At 56.2% G+C, this 12,855-nt stretch overlaps 1 protein-coding gene across 1 annotated transcript in view; it reads right to left on the bottom strand.

Moving 5' to 3' along the window:
• Window positions 1-11,457, bottom strand: part of SARDH (sarcosine dehydrogenase) — a 107,309-nt gene extending 95,852 nt beyond the window's left edge. The window contains exon 1 of the mRNA XM_075324666.1: window positions 11,349-11,457. The gene's annotated coding sequence lies outside the window, so the exon portion shown is untranslated. The remainder of the gene's footprint in view (window positions 1-11,348) is intronic.
• Between the last annotated feature and the right edge of the window lie 1,398 nt (window positions 11,458-12,855).

Genomic DNA, 12,855 nt, shown 5'->3' with positions numbered 1-12,855 from the left:
GTCTGCGTTACCGTGGTCACGGCCCCTTTTGTGGCGAATGGTGAAGTTGTATTGCTGGAGCGCAAGGCTCCATCGCAACAATCGCCCATTCGTCCCAGAGACGGTGTGCAACCAGCTGAGGGGATTGTGGTCCGTCTCCACGATGAAGTGGCGCCCGTATAGATAGGGTTGCAGACGCTGCAGGGCCCACACTATGGCCAGGCACTCCTTCTCCATCGTGGAATAGGCCACTTCCCTTGGTAACAGCTTCCTGCTCAGGTACAAGACTGGGTGCTCTTGGCTCGCAGAGTCCACCTGGCTGAGCACCGCACCGAGGCCGAAGTCACTGGCGTCGGTCTGTACTACAAACGGCCGCGTGAAGTCGGCTGCCTGTAGCACGGGCGGGCTGGACAGGGCGTCCTTTAGGGCCCGGAAGGCTGTCTCGCAGTCCATTGTCCAATCGACTGCAGAGGGCAGCTTCTTCTTGGTGAGGTCCGTCAAGGGCTTTGCCAGGCTACTATAGCATGGAACAAACCTCCTATAGTACCCAGCGGTCCCCAAGAAGGACATCACCTGCTTCTTGGTCCTGGGGGTGGGCCAGGATGCGATGGCTTCCACTTTCTCAGGCTCGGGCTTCAGTGTTCTCCCGCCTACCCGGTGACCGAGGTACTGGACCTCGCTCATGGCCAGCTGACACTTTCCCGGCTTGATGGTCAAACCTGCCTGGTGGATCCGCCTGAGCACCTGTGCTAGATGCTGTAGGTGATCTTCCCAGGTGGGACTGAAGACGGCAATGTCATCCAGGTACGCGGCCGCGTACCCTTCAAGTCCCTTGAGCAGGGTGTTGACCATCCGCTGGAAAGTGGCAGGGGCATTCCTCATCCCGAATGGCATCACCGTGGACTCGTACAGTCCAAATGGGGTAATAAAGGCAGAGCGTTCCCTGGCCTTGCGAGTCAGGGGGATCTGCCAATATCCCCGGCTCAGGTCCATGATGGTCAGGTACTGAGCCCCGGCCAACTGATCGAGCAGGTCATCGATGCGTGGCATTGGGTACGCATCGGCGACCGTGACAGCATTGAGCCCCCTGTAGTCCACGCAGAACCGAGTGGTTCGGTCCTTCTTAGGGACGAGGACTACAGGCGAGGCCCAAGCGCTGTTGGATGCCTGGATCACCCCCAGCTTCAGCATCTCGTCAATCTCCTGGCGCATGTGTTGCTGCACCTCCAGGGAGACCCGATATGCTGAACGCCGGATCGGGGGATGATCCCCAGTGTCCACGTGATGGACAGCCAAGTCAGTCCTTCCGGGCTGGTTGGTAAACAACCCCCGGAAGGGGAGGAGGGTGGCCCACAGCTGGGACCGTTGGTCCTCCAAGAGCTGGTGGCCAACCTCCACATCCTCAATGGATCCGCCTGCCCTAACCTGGGCTAGCATATCCAAGAGGGTTTCCGCTTCTCCCTCCTCGGGCAGGTTGCACACGGGGAGCGCACATGCCTCCCGCTCATGATGTGCCTTCATCATGTTCACATGGAAGGGCTTCCGCCTTCCACGGGCAGGGTCCAGGGTGACCAGGTACGTCACAGGGTTGAGCTGCTGGTACACGAGGTATGGGCCTTCCCAGGCTGCCTGAAGCTTGTCCTGTGGTACGGGGACCAGTACCCACACCTTTTGACCCACTTGGTAGGTCCTCTCACAAGCGTTCTGGTCGTACCAACGCTTCTGATCGGCCTGGGCTTGAGCCATATTGTCGTGTACCAGTTGCGTCAAGGCCTGCATTTTGTCCCGGAAGCGCATGACATACTCGATAACCGACACTCCAGGGGTGGCCAAATCCCCTTCCCAAGCCTCTTTCACCAGAGCCAGGGGGCCTCGCACACGTCGCCCGTACAGGAGCTCAAACGGTGAGAATCCTGTTGAGGCCTGTGGAACCTCCCGGTAAGCAAATAACAGGTGTGGGAGATACCGCTCCCAGTCACGCCCATGGGAGTCGACCAACATCTTAAGCATCTGCTTTAAGGTGCCATTAAACCGCTCGCACAGGCCATTAGTCTGTGGATGGTACGGGCTGGCCACCAGATGTCGCACCTGGACTTGCTTACAGAGGGCCTCCATCAGCTGGGACATGAATTGGGTCCCCCGGTCAGTGAGCATTTCCTGGGGAAAACCCACTCGGGAGAAAATCTCCAGCAATGCAGTGGCCACCTTGTCAGCCCGAATGGACGACAAGGCCACTGCTTCTGGGTACCGGGTGGCATAGTCCACTACCGTCAGTATGAAGCGTTTCCCGGAGCTGCTGGGGATGGCCAGCGGGCCGACCAGATCCACAGCCACCCTCCTGAAAGGCTCATCGATGATTGGCAGAGATACTAGTGGGGCTTTGGGGTGTGGCCCCGCCTTCCCCACTCTCTGACAGGTTTCACACGAACGGCAGTAGGCAGCCACATCGGCCCCCATTTTTGGCCAGTAGAAATGCTGGTTTAACCTGGCCTTGGTCTTAGCGATCCCTAGGTGTCCGGCCATCGGAATCTCATGTGCGATCCGCAACAACTCCGTCCGGAACGGATAGGGTACCACCAACTGTCGGTCCCTGGGCCACGCCTCCGGTGAACCCTGCTGGACCGTGGCCCGGTACAGCCGTCCTTGGTCCCAGACCACTCGCTCCGGGTCCGAGTCCGAGGGAGGCTGTGCCGCCTGCTCCTTAAGAGCTTTCAGGCTGTCGTCAGCTTCTAACGCTGCCTGAAACCCCTGACTAGATGTGGCCAGAATCGACGAGACTGTCACATCTTCGGTCAGTACCCCGGGACCTGTGTCCTGGCCTCCACCTGACTCGGCTGCCACTTGGTCAGAAGGGGAAGAGCTATCGGACCTCCGGGAGGCCCCTTGGCTTCCAGCACTCCCACTGCGGGTGACAGCGGCCACAGCCGCTGCGACCGTGGGTCGTGCCTGCTCCTCCTCCGTTCCTGACCAAGTCGCCGGTTCAGGCAGACCTACCTGGCTTCCTGACACCCCCGGTTGTGGGGGAACCATGCACCGAGATCTTACCTGGGAGCACTTCCGCTCCTGGACCGGCCCCAATCTCACCTGCCTGTTCCCCCCCTGCAGCAACAGAACCCCGCTGTGAAATCTCTGGGGACCCCACATTTGCTGTGGTAGCCCCCACCCCACACACTGGTCCTCCCCCTGCAGCACCCTGCTCTCTGCTTATCCCTGCAGAGGGCAACAGATCCCAGCTCACAGGCTGATTACTTGTAGAGGCATTGTCACACCTTTCTCTGACCCCCTCCCCTGTCACAGCTGCAGCTGTGTGTGTGTCTATGGTGTCTATGCAAGCAGAAGTATCAGAGTTCACTCCCTCCTCCCTTACATCATTCATAGATAACACATTAACATTGTTAGGAGTCATGTCAGTACGGGCTGAAGGTTCAGCCCTTTATGTCACAAACCACCGGGGGGGTCACTCAGAAATCCCCCGCGCTGGCTACCAGTACGTCACAATCGGGGGGTAACAAGTGGGGGTCACCCCTCCTTTATACCTCCCGACCGACAGACAGAGCACGTGACGCGCTCTCTAGCGCCCCTCTTATAGTCAGGCCAATTATGGAATTGCCCGACAATAAGCAAGGAGGCCGCTATACTACTTATGCCGATTATTGAAGGGTCCCCGGTGAGAGTAAGGTATATATTCCCCCGACCTCCGCGGGCGGAATATATAAAATCTCCCCGAATCTCACTGGCCTCCCCACAATAATCCTTGGCACAATTCGCTGCCACCAACCGATTTACGGTAACTATTAGCCGAACACACAGACGTGGGATTCAAGATCGAGATAACAGAACAGCCCAAGATTAATTATATAATTTAATCAGCCTAAAGCACACTAGAAACTACAATATATACAATAGGGAATCTACCGAATATACATATGTCAGAGTACAGTTACAATCAAAGCATGGGTTACAAACAGGCATACACAGTTCCAGCAGTTACCTTGTTGCGTCTGGCCACAGGGGGGCGCTGTAGGCCAGGTTTCTAGGATCCTTCCCACAGATGTTTCCTACACGTGCCCCCAGCGAAAAGAACCCTGGAAAATGGCCGAAGTAGGGTTATCAACCTGGGCAAATTCAGGTCCCCTCCTACCTTCGTGACCTCAGAGGGAGCACTGCTCCACCCCTGGCTTGAGTTATGGACAATATCCCAACATGGAATAGGGGCCATAACTTTGCCTGGGAGCGTCGTAGGCGGACGCCAATGCTCTCATTGTGACAGTTATGAATTTAGCTACAGAACGAGGGGACTCATGACCTGTCTGCCAGTTCCCCATTGGCTGATATCACGCCTGGGGCATTTCCCAATGTCCTGCTCCCATAAAAAGGGTGTGCCGGCATCGTCCGCATGCGGAGACACCATTTTTATGGTTGCCACATTTATCGGAAATATGGCTTGCGAGATATGAACCATTTTTTACTGGAGTCGTTCTGTCTGGCTATTTCCATAGCCTTGCTAACTAGCTAGCAGCCCCCACTACAGGGTCACGGCAGGGAGTCATCCTGTGTCCATTGTTCCTAAGCCACCTAATTTCCATATCACAGGACATGGCCATGGGATTTGTTGCTAAACCAGTTGTGTGAAGGAAAGGGGGGGGGGGGTGATACCAGGAGAGGGCTTCCTGACATCCTTGAATATCATGATTTATCGTCATATCTCCGGATTTACCTCACACCTCCCCCCTTTTGAGGGCGCTAGGGGGCAGCACACTCCGGTGTTCCCCCGTGCGCCCGTCCGCGACCTCTCCTTGTCGGGACAGCCCGTCTGCGTTACCGTGGTCACGGCCCCTTTTGTGTCGAATGGTGAAGTTGTATTGCTGGAGCGCAAGGCTCCATCGCAACAATCGCCCATTCGTCCCAGAGACGGTGTGCAACCAGCTGAGGGGATTGTGGTCCGTCTCCACGATGAAGTGGCGCCCGTATAGATAGGGTTGCAGACGCTGCAGGGCCCACACTATGGCCAGGCACTCCTTCTCCATCGTGGAATAGGCCACTTCCCTTGGTAACAGCTTCCTGCTCAGGTACAAGACTGGGTGCTCTTGGCTCGCAGAGTCCACCTGGCTGAGCACCGCACCGAGGCCGAAGTCACTGGCGTCGGTCTGTACTACAAACGGCCGCGTGAAGTCGGCTGCCTGTAGCACGGGCGGGCTGGACAGGGCGTCCTTTAGGGCCCGGAAGGCTGTCTCGCAGTCCATTGTCCAATCGACTGCAGAGGGCAGCTTCTTCTTGGTGAGGTCCGTCAAGGGCTTTGCCAGGCTACTATAGCATGGAACAAACCTCCTATAGTACCCAGCGGTCCCCAAGAAGGACATCACCTGCTTCTTGGTCCTGGGGGTGGGCCAGGATGCGATGGCTTCCACTTTCTCAGGCTCGGGCTTCAGTGTTCTCCCACCTACCCGGTGACCGAGGTACTGGACCTCGCTCATGGCCAGCTGACACTTTCCCGGCTTGATGGTGTCGTAGCCCTGATCTGCCTCAGCAGGCAAGTCCCCAAGGATATCCAGGGCCTTACCCCTTAAACGGGGGGTCAGGTATTTGGCCCACTGGTCCTTGTCCAGATGGTGCTGCAAGCAAGTCCGTTCAAAAGCAGTCAAGAAAGAGTCCAAGTCTCCATCCTTCTCCAGCACTGGGAAGTCCTCAACACGGACCTTTGGAAGTTTGGTGTCTTGAAGGTCACGTGTGGCTGATGAGGGCCGGAGCTGAGCTAGCTGCAGCTGGTAGTCACGGTCTGCCTGTCGCTCTCGCTCTCGCTCTTCACGCGCTGCCTGCCGCTCTCGCTCCGCAGCCTCACGCTCTGCGTGCCGCTCTGCCCTGCGCTCTGCCAGGAGTTCCTTGTAGCCCTTCTGGTCTCCAGCCTGGAGAAGGGCCATAGCCATTTGAAGAAGGCTATCCGAGCCTCCCAGGCTCGGTGGAATGGCACGTGGTGATCTGCGGCACGCTGCAGAGCTAGGCGATTCACTGTCCCTTTCAGAGCGGAGGGCTGGCATCTGGCTCGTTGAGGAACCTTGGGTGAGCTGCTCCTCATCTTGTCCAGCAGTGCCAGGTTGTGCAATGTCCTCGGCAGAACGGTTTTCTGGCGTCGAGCTCCTGGAGGACTCGTGGGCAACCTCCTCATTGCTGTCCACAGCACCGTCCTCCCTCTCTTCGGCTCCTGCCTTAGCATTGGCCAGTTGCATAGCTCTGCTCCTGGTGCCATCAGCCATTCTTGCAGACTTTTGGTCACTGACACAGAACTGACACCTGATGCCTCCACACACCTTACAGTATCTGCACTCTGACACTCTAGTGTTGAGCTAGTCTGAAGACCCCAGCAGCCACAGCTGCTGCAGGCAGTCTTTAGTGTCTGGGAGTATGGGTCTCACACTCACACACACTATTATCTCGATCCCACCGCTTGCCACCAATATGTCACAAACCACCGGGGGGGTCACTCAGAAATCCCCCGCGCTGGCTACCAGTACGTCACAATCGGGGGGTAACAAGTGGGGGGTCATACCCCTCCTTTATACCTCCCGACCGACAGACAGAGCACGTGACGCGCTCTCTAGCGCCCCTCTTATAGTCAGGCCAATTATGGAATTGCCCGACAATAAGCAAGGAGGCCGCTATACTACTTATGCCGATTATTGAAGGGTCCCCGGTGAGAGTAAGGTATATATTCCCCCGACCTCCGCGGGCGGAATATATAAAATCTCCCCGAATCTCACTGGCCTCCCCACAATAATCCTTGGCACAATTCGCTGCCACCAACCGATTTACGGTAACTATTAGCCGAACACACAGATGTGGGATTCAAGATCGAGATAACAGAACAGCCCAAGATTAATTATATAATTTAATCAGCCTAAAGCACACTAGAAACTACAATATATACAATAGGGAATCTACCGAATATACATATGTCAGAGTACAGTTACAATCAAAGCATGGGTTACAAACAGGCATACACAGTTCCAGCAGTTACCTTGTTGCGTCTGGCCACAGGGGGGCGCTGTAGGCCAGGTTTCTAGGATCCTTCCCACAGATGTTTCCTACACGTGCCCCCAGCGAAAAGAACCCTGGAAAATGGCCGAAGTAGGGTTATCAACCTGGGCAAATCCAGGTCCCCTCCTACCTTCGTGACCTCAGAGGGAGCACTGCTCCACCCCTGGCTTGAGTTATGGACAATATCCCAACATGGAATATGGCCATAACTTTGCCTGGGAGCGTCGTAGGCGGACGCCAATGCTCTCATTGTGACAGTTATGAATTTAGCTACAGAACGAGGGGACTCATGACCTGTCTGCCAGTTCCCCATTGGCTGATATCACGCCTGGGGCATTTCCCAATGTCCTGCTCCCATAAAAAGGGTGTGCCGGCATCGTCCGCATGCGGAGACACCATTTTTATGGTTGCCACATTTATCGGAAATATGGCTTGCGAGATATGAACCATTTTTTACTGGAGTCGTTCTGTCTGGCTATTTCCATAGCCTTGCTAACTAGCTAGCAGCCCCCACTACAGGGTCACGGCAGGGAGTCATCCTGTGTCCATTGTTCCTAAGCCACCTAATTTCCATATCACAGGACATGGCCATGGGATTTGTTGCTAAACCAGTTGTGTGAAGGAAAGGGGGGGGGGGGGGTGATACCAGGAGAGGGCTTCCTGACATCCTTGAATATCATGATTTATCGTCATATCTCCGGATTTACCTCACAGGGGGGGCCCAAACTGGGAGGTTATCTGCCCCAAATCTGTCCCAAGTAGCACGTTTGCAGGGATCCGATCAGTTACCCCCACCTCCCTCACCCCTCGCCCTGCGCCCCAGTCCACATAAATGTCAGCAACAGGCAGCGCCGGGTCAATGCCTCCAATCCCGGAGACAGCGAGGGTTTTTCCAGGGATCAAGTCTTGGGGGGACACCATCTCAGGCCGCACCAGAGTCACCTCCGAGGCGCTGTCTCGCAGTCCCATGGTCACAGACCGGCCGACGGTGACAGGTTGGAAGCTGTCCAGGGACCTACCACCACCCCCACCCACACAATACACCTTGGGCGGCCCTTGGGACGGGGACGGAGCCGGGGCCTTGGGACGCTGAGGGCACATGGCCTTGAAGTGTCCAGGTAGGTTGCACTGGTGGCACCGTCTTGGTTCTGCCACGGGCCTGGAGAGGGGAGTTGAGGGGGACACCCCCTGCAGTCTAGGGGCAGGTGGGGCAGTCGCAGAGTTCATCTTACCCCCTCTCCAGGTGCTGCTGGTGGCTGCTCTCCTGGCCTCAGGAGCCCGGTTGTTGGTGTAGTCATCGGCCAGGGCAGCTGTAGCCGTGGACCCCTTTGGCTTCTGGTCTCGGATGAACTGGCGGAGATCCTCAGGGCAGTTCCACAAGAGTTGCTCCGTGATGAACAAGTCCAGGATCTCCGGTCCGGTGGAAAGCTGCAGGCCTTGGGTCCAGTGGTCGGCAGCTCGGGCAAGTGCCCGCCGGTGGTCAGCCCAGGAGTCCTTTGGTCCCTTCTGTAGGCTCCGGAACTTCTTGCGGTAGGACTCTGGAGTGAGATTGTACTGTTGGATCAGGGCCCGCTTGATGGTGTCGTAGCCCTGATCTGCCTCAGCAGGCAAGTCCCCAAGGATATCCAGGGCCTTAGCCCTTAAACGGGGGGTCAGGTATTTGGCCCACTGGTCCTTGTCCAGATGGTGCTGCAGGCAAGTCCGTTCAAAAGCAGTCAAGAAAGAGTCCAAGTCTCCATCCTTCTCCAGCACTGGGAAGTCCTCAACACGGACCTTTGGAAGTTTGGTGTCTTGAAGGTCACGTGTGGCTGATGAGGGCCGGAGCTGAGCTAGCTGCAGCTGGTAGTCACGCTCTGCCTGGCGCTCTTCACGTGCTGCTTGCCGCTCCGCAGCCTCACGCACTGCTTGCCGCTCCGCAGCCTCAGCGTCACGCGCTGCCTGTCGCTCACGCTCGGCCATGAGTATCTCGTAGGTATCCCGGTCTCCAGCCTGGAGAAGGGCCATAGCCATTTGAAGAAGGCTATCCGAGCCTTCCAGGCTCGGTGGAATGGCACGTGGTGATCTGCGGCCCGCTGCGGAGCCTGGTGATTCACTGTCCATTGCAGAGCGGAGGGCTGGCATCTGGCTCGTTGAGGACCCTTGGGTGAGCTGCTCCTCATCTTGTCCAGCAGTGCCAGGTTGTGCAATGTCCTCTGCAGAGCTGTTTTCTGGCGTCGAGCTCCTGGAGGACTCGTGGGCAACCTCCTCATTACTGTCCACAGCACCGTCCTCCCTCTCTTCGGCTCCTGCTTTAGCATTGGCCAGTTGCATAGCTCTGCTCCTGGTGCCATCAGCCATTCTTGCAGACTTTTGGTCACTGACACAGAACTGACACCTGATGCCTCCACACACCTTACAGTATCTGCACTCTGACACTCTAGTGTTGAGCTAGTCTGAAGACCCCAGCAGCCACAGCTGCTGCAGGCAGTCTTTAGTGTCTGGGAGTATGGGTCTCACACTCACACACACTATTATCTCGATCCCACCGCTTGCCACCAATATGTCACGAACCACCGGGGGGGTCACTCAGAAATCCCCCGCGCTGGCTACCAGTACGTCACAATCGGGGTGTAACAAGTGGGGGGTCACCCCTCCTTTATACCTCCCGACCGACAGACAGAGCACGTGATGCGCTCTCTAGCGCCCCTCTTATAGTCAGGCCAATTATGGAATTGCCCAACAATAAGCAAGGAGGCCGCTATACTACTTATGCCGATTATTGAAGGGTCCCCGGTGAGAGTAGGGTATATATTCCCCCGACCTCCGCGGGCGGAATATATAAAACCTCCCCGAATCTCACTGGCCTCCCCACAATAATCCTTGGCACAACTTGCTGCCACCAACCGCTTCACGGTAACTATTAGCCGAACACACAGACGTGGGATTCAAGATCGAGATAACAGAACAGCCCAAGATTAATTATATAATTTAATCAGCCTAAAGCACACTAGAAACTACAATATATACAATAGGGAATCTACAGAATATACAGTTATGTCAGAGTACAGTTACAGATAAAGCATGGTTTACAAACAGGTATACACAGTTCCAGCAGTTACCTTGTGCGTCTGGCCACAGGGGGGCGCTGCAGACCAGGTTTCTAGGATCCTTCCCACAGATGTTTCCTACACGTGACCCCCGGCGAAAGAACCCTGGAAAATGGCCGAAGTAGGGTTATCAACCTGGGCAAATCCAGGTCCCCTCCTACCTTAGTGACCTCAGAGGGAGCACTGCTCCACCCCTGGCTGGAGTTATGGACAAAATCCACAACATGGAATATGGCCATAACTTTGCCTGGGAGCGTCGTAGGCGGACGCCAATGCTCTCATTGTGACAGTTATGAATTTAGCTACAGAATGAGAGGACTCATGACTCGTCTACTAGTTCCACATTGGCTGATATCACGCCTGGGGTATTTCCCAAGCTCCCGCTCCCATAAAAAGGGTGTGCCAGCATCGTCCGCATGCGGAGACACCATTTTTATGGTTGCCATATTTATCGGAAATATGGCTTGCGAGATATGAACCATTTTTTACTGGAGTCGTTCTGTCTGGATACTTCCAAGCTTGCTAATTAGATAGCAGCTCCTACCACAGGGTCACGGCAGGGAGTCATCCTGTGTCCATTGTTCCCACATCACCTAATTTCCATATCATAGGAGATGGCCATGGAGGTGTAACACCTTCACAGATGCTGGACATTGAGGACAAGAAGGGAGGGGGCACTGCCAGGGAGTGATGAGCGATTATGACTGGAAGTCATAATTCGATATGTGAACGCCGCCTTACATTGTGGCGCATTATGTTCACTCATTTTGGAGTATTTTAACGCTTTTTCAGGCAGGTTCCAGAGTTTGGAAAGAAAAATACCCTATGTGCACAGACCCCTAAAGAAAAATACCCTATGTGCACAGACCCCTAAAGAAAAATACCCTATGTGCACACACCCCTAAAGAAAAATACCCTATGTGCACACACCCCTAAAGAAAAATACCCTATGTGCACACACCCCTAAAGCCTGCATGGTGGGGAAACCATCTCCGCACAGCTCTGCTGTGCAGCACCCTGCACCCCCCCCCCCCCCCATACTGATCACCCATGAGGTCGCCCCAGGAGCCAAAATCTGCAGCTGCTGATTGCGCAGTATAGAGGGGGTCAGGGCTGCACAAGAAGTTAACTTTATTTCTTAACTTTTCCAGTTCAGGGTCCCCAGCACAAGGTGGCGTCCCCAGGGGACCCCAGATAGCCCACTAAGGATCTGCCCATATATCCCATGTCCTCATCCTGGGGTTCACATACCGTGTGACAGCAGCTGGCCGCCCTGGACACAAAGTAGAAGAGGGTTTGGATGTGGTTACTATTGGTCTACGTGGGCTTCCTATTACGACGCCTCCCAGTATAGGGTTAACCTGGGTCTCCTCCCAGAACCCTCCCCATTGAAAGTCAACAAGAGCCTGCAGTGCAGGAATCATGGCAGCCGCCTGCACAGGACACATGGCAGCTCCTACCCCGGCCTGATAATGGGGCAGGGATCATCCAGCACCGCTCCTCCCCTCCGCATGGCCCAGATCGATTGGATCCATTCCTTGAACACTTGCCCTGACCCAATTACTTCTCACAGCTGAGGGTTTGTGATAATTGCATCCAGTGTAGACAATAAGCCTGGACATGATGCATATTCCCTGATACATTGTAACAGTCAGGACATTGTCTCCTCTGTATACAGAGGAGGCAATGGAACACCTCAAGTGGGAAAATAGAAAAGGATATACAGATTCGGCTTCCCTTCTCCCCCCCTCCTCCTCCCTTCCTTTCCCCTCCTCCCTTCCTTTCCCCTCTCCATCCCCCCTCCTTTCCCCCCTCCATCCCCCCTCCCTTTCCCCCCTCCTCCCTTCCTTTCCCCTCTCCATCCCCCCTCCCCCCTTTCCCCCTCCCTTTACCCCTCCTCCCTTCCTTTCATCCCTCACTCCTCCCTTCCTTTCCCCTCTCCCTTCCTTTCCCCTCCTCTTTTCCTTTCCCCTCTCCATCCCCCCTCCCTTTCCCCCCTCCATCCCCCCTCCCTCTCCCCCCTCCCTTTCCCCCCTCCCACTCCCCCCTCCTCCCTTCCTATCCCCTCTCCATCCCCCCTCCCCCCTTCCCCCCTCCCTTTACCCCCTCCTCCCTTCCTTTCATCCCTCCCTCCTCCCTTCTTTCCCCTCTCCCTTCCTTTCCCCCTCCCCCCTCCCTTCCTTTCCCCCCTTCCTTTCCCCCCTCCCTTCCTTTCCCCCCTTCCTTCCTTTCCCCCCATCCTTCCATTTCCTTTCCCCCCTTCCTTCCTTTTCCCCTCCCCCCTCCCTTCCTTTCCCCCTCCTTCCTTCCTTTCCCCCCTCCCTTCCTTTCCCCCCTCCCCCTCCCTCCCTTCCTTTCCCCCCTCCCCCTCCCTTCCTTCCTTTCCCCCCTCCCTTCCTTTCCCCCCTCCCTTCCTTTCCCCCCTCCCTTCCTTTCCCCCCTCCCTTCCTTCCTTTCCCCTCTCCCCCCTTCCTTTCCCCCTCTCCCATCCCCCCTTCCTTTCCCCTCTCCCCCCTTCCTTTCCCCTCTCCCCCTTCCTTTCCCCCTCTCCCATCCCCCCTTCCTTCCCTTCTTTTCCCCTCCCTTCCTCCTCCCTCCCTTCCCCCTCCTCCCTCCCTTCCCCCTCCTCCCTCCCTTCCCCCTCCTCCCTTCCCCCTCCTCCCTTCCTCCTCCCTCCCTTCCCCCTCCTCCCTCCCTTCCCCCTCCTCCCTTCCTTCCCCCTCCTCCCTTCCTTTCCCCTCTCCATCCCCCCCTCCCT

Source organism: Anomaloglossus baeobatrachus, chromosome 9 (assembly GCF_048569485.1).
Source record: "Anomaloglossus baeobatrachus isolate aAnoBae1 chromosome 9, aAnoBae1.hap1, whole genome shotgun sequence".
NCBI lineage: Eukaryota > Metazoa > Chordata > Amphibia > Anura > Aromobatidae > Anomaloglossus > Anomaloglossus baeobatrachus.
The sequence above is the reverse complement of the archived record's forward strand: the minus strand, read 5'-3'. Positions and strand labels throughout refer to the sequence as shown.